We start from the raw sequence: 13732 nt of genomic DNA, 5'->3' as shown, positions 1-13732 counted from the left end.
CTACAACGGTTCATGAAAACAAGACCAAAATACTGTAAGAGACAAGTGCTGGTCACTGATCAGTGATCAGTCAAACTTTAATGTTGTTTTAGAGTCCAGTGCTTCTGAAACTTGAAACTTGTATAATTGTCTACAAAGGGTCCAATTGGTTCCATGTGTAAACTCTCAGAGTTAAGCAGGTCCTTGCAAATAAAACCTGAAAGAACCACTAGTAATAGTTGGACTCATAATGTACCATAGTGTCGGAGTAAATAAATGTTGTAGGCCTACACATTCTGAAGAAAACATGCAGACATGAAATTAGGTAATTGAGTCTTTCGTGTAAAACTGAAAATCCTAAATGTGCCACAAATGGACGGGGTCCGGGGCGCAGGGGTCCGGGGCCCCTATAGGCTAGGCTGCAATGCCAGCCTGACAGCATGTCCCGGGTTTGAATCCTCCCCATCTCTCTCCCCATTTCCCATCCGTCTACTGTCCTATCAATAAAGGCATAAAAGCCCCCCAAAAAACATGATGATCGTGATGCTATATTAACTATAATGCTGCTGTGGACCCCCTGGAACCCCCTCAAGGACCCCTGGGGGTCCCCGGACCCCACTTTGAGAGCCACACACACATTTGGAAGAATCATATATGTCAGACCAGAGGTTCTCAAAGTGAGTCCGGGGACCCCCAGTGGGTCCTTGGGGGGGTTCCAGGGGGTCCCCAGCTTAATTAGTTGATCTAGCATCAAAATCAGTACATAAAAATAAATGTACGATTGAAGTGAAGCGTGAATATTCACGTCTTTCCACCCGAGTATACGGTAGACTAGGTCACAGAGAAATATTCGTTTTCATCAGAACTGACTGAAAATAACTTCATACTTGATGTTTAACCACTTGAAACCCACTATCCCTATTCTGGAGGGAAGGTTCACCAAAAATAGCAGATCTACAAGGTCACAACCCTGAAAACCCCTGCTATAGAGATACTCAAACAGAACCTGTGAGCCACTGTGTCCAGGGTCCAGTTGATAAAATTACACTAATGATACTTCTGTTTTTCATTGGTGTCTTACCGGTATGTTGTCCATCTTAACACCTGACACTGTTTACTGGCAAATTAAACATATTGTGATTGTTGAATTTCCATGAGAGGGCAAAATCTCTAAATATCTCCAAAGCATCCGTCCATTTTGGGTTAATTTGGGGATTGATTGATTGATTGATTGATTGGTTGGTGGGCCAGTCATAAGGCCTGAGTTTGAGTATCACTGCTACAGTATAGAGCACTTAATGCTTTGCTACACACTCACACAACAGAGGATAAAGAATATACAGTACATGTATAAACAGTTGCAAACAGCATGGTTCTAAAACGGTTTGGTATCAAGGACCTCCATAACTAAATAACTAATAAATAAATGACAGTTATAATACCTAATAATAAATATACCTAATAATAATAATACATAATACTAGAGTTATATATCGTCACTGTCGGGCAGAAACCTCGTATCTCAAAGTTTCACATTTGTAAATTTGTTCGCTAAGCAAAGCCCTGCTTCATCATACAAGGCCCTCGCACAGGTAGTGAAAACAGCAGATCTACAAGCACACAACGCCTCGCGGTGCGAGGCGTTGTGTGCTTGTAGATCTGCTGTTTTCACTAGTTTAAATCATTTTTAAAATGATAAATGCAAAACAAAGAGTTTTGGACATCAAGGTTTCCACCCGACAACGACAATATAATACTTATAAACATAAGCAGAGGAAATCACACCTGATTGATGTACAGATTACAATAGCCAGATTCAAGTGAAAAAAGCGAGAGAGAAAATGCAAGAAAAGAGAATACATTGACGGGATTGTGGCGTTAGAATATGATATCATTGATGTTACGAATAATGTGATATGTCTCAACCATGCAGTGGTTCTCAAAGTGGGCTCTGGCCGGGGACCCCCAGCAGTCTGAAGGGGTTTCAGGGGGTCCCCAGCAAAACGAGTAGATATCTGATCAGAATCACAATACATCCGCTATTTGAAACTAGTTGATCTACAAGCCCTACCCCTTAGTTAAGCTGTAACATCAGAATCACTTGAACCAAACGCTGCTCTATAAAGCTGTTGGAAAATAGACAACCTACAGATTGTGATGAACTGTGAGCTTGTAGATCGGCTATTTTTGAAAGAAAGTCGTGAAAATCTGTGCAAATCTTTGAATATATGTATTTTTCGAGCGAACGTTTGTGAATCTAATTTTGCTTCTGGGTGGTCCCTGGAACTAGATATTTTGAAATGGGGGTCCGTAGCCAAATAAATATCATTTTGGGGGCCCTTCACATGAAAAGGTTTGAGCACCACTGACATAGTAGTCTCTCAAGAACAGGCTAACTGAGCTCCAGTTGAGTCAAAAGGACCTTTTCTTTGACGATGGCTGACATAAAAACATAGGGTTTTTCCAAAAATCTTAGAAGGATTCAAAAGACACTTATAGAATCGGGTCAAAATTCAAATTTTCACTATTAAAAAAAAAATTGCAGATCTACAAGCTCGCAGCTGTGAGGTTGGAGATGTGCTGATGTAAACAGGGATGGCATGGTGCAGCGGTTACACTCCTGGACTCTGAATTTGAGGGCCCGGGTTCAAATCCCACTGCAGATGTGTTGGTGAGAAGATGCCTCGTGAGCTTGTAGATCTGCTGTTTTGGAGAATTCTTTTTTGTAAGTTTTAGAAAATATATATTTTAAAAGCCAACATTTGTAACTCAATTATTTGCTTCTGGCTGGTCCCTGGCCAAATACATGTCATTTTGGGGGTCCTTGACATGAAAAAGTTTGAGAACCACTGATATAGAAGACATTATTTATAGAATCGGTTCAAAAATATTCAAAGACTTGCACAAATGTTCAAGATAATTAAAAAAATGGCAGATCTACGAGCTCGCAGCTGGAAGCTTGTTCATCTGCTACTTGTCGCAGGGACGACATGGTGTAGTGGCTACGCTCCTGGAGGCGGGGGTTCGAATTCCGCTTGGCGCGTGTGCATTTTCTGGGTGACCTCGTAGATCTGCTGTTTTTGAATAGCCAACATACAAACGGATACAGTGGTTCAAATGAATGTGACGCTATGTTAACTACTTTTCCTGGGGACCCCCTGGGACGCGATCCGCGACCCTTGCGTGGTCCCCAGACCGCCGGATACAAGCTCACAGTGAGAGCTTGTAGATCTGCTGTTTTGGAAAGTTCCTCGACAGTACGAATAACAGTCTAAGTCCGTATTTTTGGATAAAGATATGTTTTTGATTTACCAGACTGTAAACCACACACTAGAAGTTTTTAAACTCTTAACGTCTTAATGTACTGCTCTCTCATTTTGTTGAATTATATTTTTTTACTTCACTCATATATATTAGGAATCAATCATGTTTATTTCATTTTTTTACAAACTTTTTTCAACTTTTTCCGACAGTCTCCTCTGTACCTGTCATCTCATCCGAAACACACAGACTGACTCCTTTTTATATGGTGGGCCCCTACTCCCTAACTGGCCCATACCATTTCCCAGGTACTCCAATACATTCCCTCCCCATAAAACACAATACCAATGTACCTAAAACACTAGCACAGGGATATGCTCCTTTAATTCATATTATCATTTACCGCTATGCCCACTACTATATGTAGACACCCACCATACATTAGTAAATGCATTAGAATCATTCTCAATCTCCCCTCTATCCACTACCCACTTGGCTTCATCCTCCCAGGACTATAAATAGGGTGAGTGTTCCCGGAGGGAACTCTTTTGCCCGAACACCACCCTGGGAGGAGGAGAACAGACAAAGGTAAGTTTATCACAGCTTTACATTCCCTTCACACATCTTGCCATTCTACTTGTCAATTCAAAGTATACTTCTACTGTTGACTCCCAGAACTAATGTGTTTTATCTTTTCATTTGTAGGTGTACAATGGGACCAGCAAGTCTACAGTGAAATCCACAGACAGTTCAGCAACACCAAACATATCAAACCCCCCCTGACCCTCATTAAATGCCTTTGTTACACTCTGTGTCTTTCTTTAACCATTACAATACCTATGCAGAATTAGTTTTAGTAACAGCGCCCCGTCGTTACGGTGGAAAAACAGTATATCTGCAGCAGTTTGTGGAACAACAGTATAAGTCCGTACAAGCAATATCAAAATCGACAATTAAACAAAATGAGGGGGGATTGCATTAACAATTTAACAGATTAAAAATGACTATAAGATGGTGGTTTACAGTCTGGTAAATCCAAAAAAATATGTATTCCAAAAAATTCAAATATGGACTTACTGTACTGTTACTACTGTTATTCGTCTCAGGTACTCTGTGAATATTTTGACACCGTTCTATCAATGTCTTCTAAATCAGTGGTTCTCAAACTTTTTCATGTCAAGGACCCCCAGGATTACATGTATTTGGTCGCGGACCCCCATCTCAAAATACATATGCCATCACCGTGCCATCACTCAATGTCCATGACATGAACCACATTAAACGTTCACTTTGAAAATACACATATTCAAAGATTTGCACACAGTTTTGACGACTTTTCAAAAATAGCAGATCTACAAGCTCGCAGCGCGGCACTCGGGCCTCTCGCAGTCGGGCCTCTCGCAGGCAACAGTTTTAAGACTGCGAGAGGCCCGACCGCCATGACACTCTAAGACTGCGAGAGGCCCGACCGCCATGACACTGTGGACAAGTTTTAAGACTGCGAGAGGCCCGACCGCCATGACGCTGTGGACAACAGTTTTAAGACTGTGAGAGGCCCGACCGCCATGACACGGTGTCAAAATCACCAAGTGATTTTTCAGCACACTCATGTAATGAAATCCTTTGCCACACTCAGCACACGTATAGCATGTTTCATCTCTATGAGAGCTCATGACGTGTTCTTTCAGGAGGCTCCTGTCATCTAAGAGTTCACTGCACTGGTAACAACTAAAGGGTTTTACACATGTATGAACAGTTTTGACGACTTTTCAAAAATAGCAGATCTACAAGCTCGCAGCGCGGCACTCGGTGCCGCGGTCGGGCCTCTCGCAGTCGGGCCTCTCGCAGACAACAGTTTTAAGACTGCGAGAGGCCCGACCGCCATGACACTTTAAAACTGCGAGAGGCCCGACCGCCATGACACTGTGGACAAGTTTTAAGACTGCGAGAGGCCCGACCGCCATGACGCTGTGGACAACAGTTTTAAGACTGTGAGAGGCCCGACCGCCATGACACGGTGTCAAAATCACCAAGTGATTTTTCAGCACACTCATGTAATGAAATCCTTTGCCACACTCAGCACACGTATAGCATGTTTCATCTCTATGAGAGCTCATGACGTGTTCTTTCAGGAGGCTCCTGTCATCTAAGAGTTCACTGCACTGGTAACAACTAAAGGGTTTTACACATGTATGAACCCTCATGTGTCGTCTCAGCATCGTCAAGGAACTAAAGAATTTGCCACAATCTGTACATCTAATGGGCTTTCCTCCTGCATGAGTAACCAGGTGTTTTCTCAGGTCATGTATCTGACTACATCTTTTGCCACACTCGGTTCATGTGCTGTTCCAGGTTAGACCTGTAAAAAAAGACTTTGTCACACTCTGTACAACTAAAGCATTTCTTTCCTGTCTGACTGCTCGTGGCTGGAGTTTGTTGTGACGACGAGTCCCGGGACAGCTCGTTGCTCAGAACAAGAGAGGAGCTGGTCGTCACTAGGCGGTTGTGATGATGGTACCCAGTAGTTTAAATCAGCTTGTGTTTTCATGTGTTCAGTTGAGGTGCTGGCTAGAGGCTCTGTGTCTCTGTTTTCATCGTCATCATCTTCACGGTCTTTGCAGTAGCTCTTCTTCCTGTTCCTCTTTAACTCATTTAGGCCTGAACACATTATGACGCAATATTTTATGCTTTAAATATAAAACAATAGCAGATATACAAGCTCACAGCGCGGCACCGAGTGCCGCGCTGCGAGCTTGTAGATCTGCTATTTTTGAAAAATCGTGAAAATTAGAATTTTGACCCCATCCTATAAGTGTCTTTTGAATCCTTCTAAGACTTGTGGAAAATACCTATGTTTCTATGTCAGCAATCTGGCCAGCCATCGTCAAAGAAAAGGTCCTTTTCACTTAAAGGACAACTTTATTTTTTTTACAACAAGGGTTCATATTTTAGATTGTAATTAAAGAATGTAAAAGATGAGTGTTAAAATTATTTAATTTACTTCTTTCTATTGTTTTAGAGATTCTTATTTCAGTGGTTGGGGGCATGCGTACAAGTGGCTAAATAGGTCATTTTACACAGAATAAGCCCATTCCCAAGATACAACGCAACTTTTCATGGTTGGATGTGACTTATGGGGGCTAGAAGTGTTACTGTAAATAGCAATAAAGAAACTGCTGGCTTATTGTGTCTTAAAATACATATTTAGCCACTTGTACGCATGCCCCCATGCGTATGCATGCCCCACATTTTAGCACGGTAAACGTGATAAAACAATAGAACGAAGCAAATGGAAACATTTTAACACTCACTTTTTCTTTTCTCTAATTACAATCTAAAATATGAACCCTTGTTGTAAAAAAACAAAGTTGTCCTTTAACTGGAGCTCAGTTAGTCTGTTCTCGAGAGACTCAGTGGTTCTCAAACCTTTTTATGTGAAGGACCCCCAAAATGAAATTTATTTGGCCACGGACCCCCATTTCAAAATATCTAGTTCCAGGGACCACCCAGAAGCAAAATTTGAGTTACAAACGATCGCTTCACGACTTTTTCAAAAATAGCAGATCTACAAGCTCGCAGCGCGGCACTCGGTGCCGCGCTGTGAGCTTGTATATCTGCTATTTTTCACTGGTTAAAACAGTCACAGATTTTCACGACTTTTTCAAAAATAGCAGATCTACAAGCTCGCAGCGCGGCACTCGGTGCCGCGCTGTGAGCTTGTATATCTGCTATTTTTCAACGGTTAAAGCATTCAATAGTCGGGTAAACAATTAAAGGGTTTCTCTCCTGAAAACTAACCAGGTGTTAATGACTAACCAGGTGTTAATGTTAATTTTCATCTTTCGTTCCCTGTGTGTGTCCTCACGGATGGAGTTTGCTTTGATGATTTCAGGTCTTGGAACAGCTTCGAGTTCAGTTTGTTTAGACAGCGTGAGACATCATGTGTGATTTCAGGGCATTCATAGCAACAAATACTTTAGCGCACTCGGGCAATGTGCAGGCCATGAGGTTTTCATCTCCATGAGAGCTCATGTGTTCTTTCAGGAGGCTCCTGACATCAAAGACCTGACTGCACCGGCAGCAACTAAAGGGTTTTTCTCCTGTATGAAGAATCAGGTGTGATTTCAGACTACCTTTGTAATCAAAGACTTTTCCACACTCTGTACATGTGAAGGGGTTCTCTCCTGCATGAGAAACTAGGTGTTGTCTCATGTCACTCACTTGAATAAATACTTTGCCACAGTCGCAGATAAAACGTTTGTCAGCTGTATGAATTCTCATGTGTGCTTTCAGATGCCCCCTGTAACGAAAGTCTTGGCCGCACTGGCTACAAGCAAGGCCTCTATGAACCCTCATGTGTCGTTTCAGTTGAGTCGGGTAAGCAAAGACTTTGTCACACTGTGTACAACTAAAGCATTTGTTCTCTGTCTGACTGCTCGTGGGTGGAGTTTGTTGCGATGATGACGACCCAGCATCCTCATCTGGTCTTTGAAGCGATTCCTCTTCCATCCTTAGAGGTTCTGGTTCCAAACCGAAGCCTTTGCTATTGGCCGCACTCGTCGAGGTTTTTGAACCTGCGTGAGTGTTCACGTGTCGCTTCAGATAAGCCGTCGAACCAAAGACTTTGCCACAGTCAGTGCACGTATAGCTATTAACTGTACTGGTGGAGGTTTCTTTTGTGTGAGTGATCATGTGTTGCTTCAGATGACCCGGTCCAGCAAAGACTCTGCCGCAGTCGCTGCATGCGCAGCGTTTGTCTATATGAGTCTTCATGTGTAGTTTCAGGGCACTCGTATGAACATATACTTTACCACACTCCACACAGGCAAAGAGTTTTTCATCTCTATGAGAGCTCACATGTTCTTTCAGGAGGCTCCTGTCATCAAAGACCTGGCTGCACTGGTTACAGCTAAAGGGTCTTTCTCCTGTATGACGCCTCATGTGTCGTTTCAGATCAGATATGCAAGCATAGGGTTTGCCACACTCTGTACACCTAATAGGATTTGTACCTGCATGGTAGCTGACCATGTGGTCTTTCAGGTGACTCAAAGAAAGAAAAACTCTAGCACATTCCGAGCAGACAATGAGCTTTTCCCCTCTATGAACTCTCATGTGTTCTTCGAGATGGCTCCTGTGATAAAAGACTTGGCTGCACTCGGGACATTTAACGGCTTTTTTCCCTGTGTGAACTTTCATGTGTTCTTTCAGGTGAGACAGGACAACATAGACGTTCTCGCACTCTATGCAGCTAAAGCACTCGTTTCCTGTCTGACTGCTCGTGGGTGGAGTTTGTCGTGATGATGAGGAGTCCCGGGCCAACTTGTTTCTCAAAGACAAGCGTCGTCCTTGCAGGTTTAGTTTGTTTAAAGCGGGCTGATCTTCCCCGGGCTCCTCCCAGTCATCACTGTCTACAGTGATGTCCGATTCAGAACAATTTGAAGAATGGAGCTCGTCGTTTGTATCAGCTTGTGTTTTCATGTGTTCAGTTGAGGTGCTGGCTAGAGGCTCTGTGTCTCTGTTTTCATTGCCACCATCTTCACGTTGCACTGCTAGTGATGTCAACGTTGACCCAGCAGCCTCCTCTGGTCTCTGAAGTGATTCCTCTTGCTGTTCCTCTTGAATCTGTAAGGGCTCTGGTTCCAAATCAAAGCCTTTGCTATCAACTGTACTGGACACGGTTTTTGAACCTCTATGAGTACTCATGTGTCGCTTCAGATTACCCATTTTACGTAAGACTTTGCCACACACAGAGCAAGTGCAGCGTTTTGCACCACACGTTTGAGCATTCACGTGTCGTTGCAGGCAATATTTGTCATAAAATACTTTACCACAGTCAGTACATGTAAAGCCGTTTTCACCTAAATGAGAGCGCACGTGTTCTTTCAGACGGCTCCTGTCATCAAAGACTCGTTCACAGTGGAAACAGCTGAAGGGTTTCTCCCCTGTATGAGCTCTCATGTGTTTTGTCAGATGAATCAATTTAACAAAGACTTTTCCACATTCCGTGCAACACATGGGGTTTTCACCTGCATGAGTAAGCATGTGACATTTCAGCAAACTCACATAAATAAATCCTTTCCCACACTCGGAACAGGTATAGCTATCAACTGCACCAGTCAAGGTTTTTGAACCTTTATGAGCAACCATGTGTCGCATCAGAGCACGCGTTCCACTAAAGCCTCTGCCACACTCGGTACAAGTATGGACTTTCGTCTGGGGTCTACCTACATGAGCCCTGGTTTTTTGTTTCAGGGTTCTCACACCGGTGGAGCATTGTTGTTCACCCATATGAGAGCTCATCATGTGTTCTTTCAGGAGGCTCCTGGCATCAAAGACTTGGCCGCAGTCGAAACAGGTAAAGGGTTTTTCGCAAGTATGAACCCACATGTGTCGTCTCAGTTTACTCAAGGGGAGTTTGCCGACGAAGGGTTCTCCACAGTCTGTACAACGGATGGGGTTTCCTCCTGCATGAGTAGCCAGGTGGTTTCTCAGCTCACCCACTGTAATAAATACTGTACCACACTCGGAACAGGTAAAGATCTTGTCGCCTGTATGAATGCTCATGTGTTCAGTTGAGGTGCTGGCCAGAGGCTCCGTGTCTCTGTTTCCATTGTCATCCTCTTCACGTTTCACTGCTAGCGATGTCAACGTTGACCCAGCAGCCTCCACTGGTCTTTGAAGTAGCTCCTCCTGCTGTTCCTCGTTAATCTGTAGAGGTTCTGGTTTCAAACCAAAGCCTTTGATGTGAGAGCTCACGTGTTCTTTCAGGAGGCTCCTGTGATCAAAGACTTGGGCACACTGGTAACAACGAAATGTTTTTTCTCCGGACACGTCATGTGTGTTCATGTGTCGTTTCAGATATTTTATTCTATCATAGGGTTTGCCACATTCGCTGCAACTTAAGGGGTTTTCCCCTGCATGTTCATAAATCAAGTGATGTCTCAGCTCACTCAAAAAGTTAAATCCTATATCACAATCACTACAGGCATAGTGTGTTCCATCTCTATGAGAGCTCATGTGTTCTTTCAGGAGGCTCCTGTCATCAAAGACCTGGCTACATGTGTAACAAATAAAGGGTTTTTCACATGTATGAGCCTTCATGTGTTGTATGAGATACTTTTGTTTAGCAAAGGGTTTTCCACATTCTGTACAGCTGATGGCGTTTCGTCCTGCATGAGTAACCAGGTGATCTCTCAGATCACGCACTCTAATAAATCCTTTACCACAGTCGGTACAAGCATAGCGATGTTCGCCTGTATGAATGCTCATGTGTCGTTTCAGTTGATCCAGGTAAACAAAGACTTTGTCACACTCTGTACAACTATAGCATTTCTTTCCTGTCTGACCGCTCGCGGGTGGAGTTGAAGGTCGGAGCTGGTCTTCACCAGCTGGTTGCGATGATGGCACACAGTAGTTTATACCAGCTTGTGTTTCCATGTGTTCAGTTGAGGTGCTGGCTTGAGGCTCTGTCTCTCTGTTTTCTTTGCCATCATCTTCTCTTTTCTCTGCTAATGTCGATGTTGACCGAGCATCCTCCTCCTCCTCTGGTCTCTGAAGTGATTCCTCTTGCTGTTCCTCTTCAATCTGTAGCGATGTTGGACTCAAACCAAAGCCTTTGATATGAGAGCTCACGTGTTCCTTCAGGAGGCTCCTGTCATCAAAGACTTGGTTACACTGGTGACAATTAAAGGGTTTTTCTCCGGTATGAACCTTCATGTGTTGTGTCAGATGAGTTATTGTATCAAAGCTTTTGCCACATTCTGTACAATTAATGTTTTTTTTACCTGCATGATGATGAACCAGGTGCTGTTTCAGCACACTCACGTGAACAAATCCTTTGCCACACTCAGTACACGTATAGCATGGTTCATCTCTATGAGAGCTCATGACGTGTTCTTTCAGGAGGCTCCTGTCGTCAAAGACGCGGCTACATTCGTAGCACGTAAACGGTTTTACTAACGTGTGAGCCGCCATGTGTCGTCTCAGACGATCACACTCAACAAAGGGTTCCCCACATTCTGTACAACTAAAGGGATTTTCACCTGCATGAGCAACCAGGTGTTGTCTCAATTTACTCACGTAAATGAATCCTTTGCCGCACACGTCACACGTATAGCGTTCACTGCCCGCATGACGCCTCATGTGTCGTTTCAGATTACCCCGGTGCACAAAGACTCTGCCACACTCGGCGCAGCGATTTTCAACCGCGTGAGCTTGCGTTGTGTGTTGTTTAAGGTCACTCCGCCAAGCAAATCCTTCGCCACACACGGTGCAGGTAAAGCGCTGTTCGCCTAAATGAGAGCTCATGTGTTCTTTCAGGAGGCTCCTGTCATCAAAGACTCGGCCACACTGGTGACATATAAAGGGTTTTTCACATGTATGAAACCTCATGTGTCGTCTCAGATGATTCAAGTAACTGAAGCCTTTGCCACACTCTGTACAGCTAAAGGGGTTTCCACCTGCGTGACTAACCAGGTGTTCTCTCAGGTCACTCACTTGAATAAATACTTTACCACACTCGCTGCAGATAAAGCGTTTGTCACCTCTATGAATGCTCATGTGTTCTTTCAGAAGCCCCCTGTAACGAAAGGCTCGGCCGCACTGGCTACAAGCAAAGCGTTTCTGGCCAGTATGAACCCTCATGTGTCGTCTCAGGTGAGTCGGGTAAAGAAAGACCATGTCACACTTTGTACAACTAAAGCATTTGCTTCCTGTCTGACTGCTTGTGGGTGGAGTTTGTTGTGATGAGGAGTCCCGGGACAGCTCGTTGCTCAAAGACAAGCGCCGTCCTTCCATATTCTCTGTCTCATGAGAGTTCAGTTTGTTTAAAGCGGGCTGGTCTTCCCTGGTCTCCTCCCAGCCATCGCTGTCTTCACTGATGTCAGATTCGGAACAATTTGAAGGATAGACCTGGTCATCACTAGCAGGTACAAAGTAGTTTATATAAGCTTCTGTTGTTCAGTTGAGGTGTTCATATCACGATTATTTTTGCCAAAAAATAGCAGATCTACAAGCTCACAGCTTGTAGATCGGCTATTTTTTGGCAAAGACATTTGATAGAGTGGGGGGAATAGACTGTATCAAGTATGCACATTATAAGTACCTTTTACCAATTGTAGAGGGTTTGAGTGGCAGCTGTCAGATGTCCCTTGTTGGGGAAACTGAATGTCATTCCCTGTGAGATTTACAAACGCATTGGCAAAAAAGAAACAAAAAAAGAAACATTTGGTAAGGGATGACTGGACATGTTCTTATAAATAACTAGACCAGGTCAACCTGGTTGTGCCAGACCCCCTGTCTGTCATCATCATTTATGACATCATGCCTTTTGTAGGCATGTCATCATCATGTCATCATCATATATACCCTTTATATAGAAAACCCGGACCGACAGACATTTGCTTATGTAGGCCCTACCCATTTCATGGGTCTGGCAATAAGATATTTTGAGTTCTATGTGCACTACTGTGTTTGTGACTCACTTCTCTGCCCTAGATTTTTCTGTGGTAATATGAACACAGCTTGTTTACGCTTCTTTTTTTAGATTCTGAATAATTTGACATTTAATTTAAACATACAACAAGGCAACGGTGACCGTAAGCAGGGCCATGCAGGGAGTTGAACCCCGTAACCACTCGTGGAGAGTGGCAGTACTCCTACCACAGCCTTGTGCTTTGAGAAACCATGTCTTTAGTTGCATGTATTTTGTGAATACAGTCGTTACAGCCCAGATCAACATTAAACTTTAGCATATCGTGGTGAGAAGGTGATCTATTCATGCCCCATGTGGAGCCATTAAACGCCTTTTAACGCCGAATTAAATTAGCATTCCTCCCAATTATGTCCATTGTAAAATATCTGCCATTGTAACACACACACACACACACACACACACACACACACACACACACAGACAGACAGACAGACAGACAGACAGACAGACAGACAGACAGACAGACAGAGACACACACACACACACACACACACACACACACAGACAGACAGACAGACAGACAGACAGACAGACAGACACAGACACAGACACACACACACACACACACACACACACACACACACACACACACACACACACACACACACTATATTACGTGTGTTTAGTGGCGATTCTGTGGTCAAGAAAATGCATTTTACCTGCCAGGCGCTGCTCCCCCTGTCCCTGAGTGCCTCAATCCAACACTGAATGTGACATAAACAGTTTAAATCCAGCCCATAATGTCGTCCAAAAATATAAAAGTGAAACCGGAAAGTAATCGAACCGTAATGTAATCCGCGAGGCAGCCGGACAGCAAGTTTACTTGCCGTGCCCATTATGAAATAAACAAAGTCGCATCTAGGTTCATCCTGTGTCAGAATGTAAACAACACAGGGCGACGGAAGTGGTGACCTCTCTTGACTTGAGACAACGAGCTGAGAACAAAGAGAGGCAGTGAGGGGAACCAAGGCAACAGCGCCGCCACGGCCGTAGACCCCC

Source organism: Nannobrachium achirus (genome assembly GCF_963921795.1).
Source record: "Nannobrachium achirus genome assembly, chromosome: 15".
Lineage (NCBI taxonomy): Eukaryota > Metazoa > Chordata > Actinopteri > Myctophiformes > Myctophidae > Nannobrachium > Nannobrachium achirus.
Note: the sequence above shows the minus strand (reverse complement) of the source record.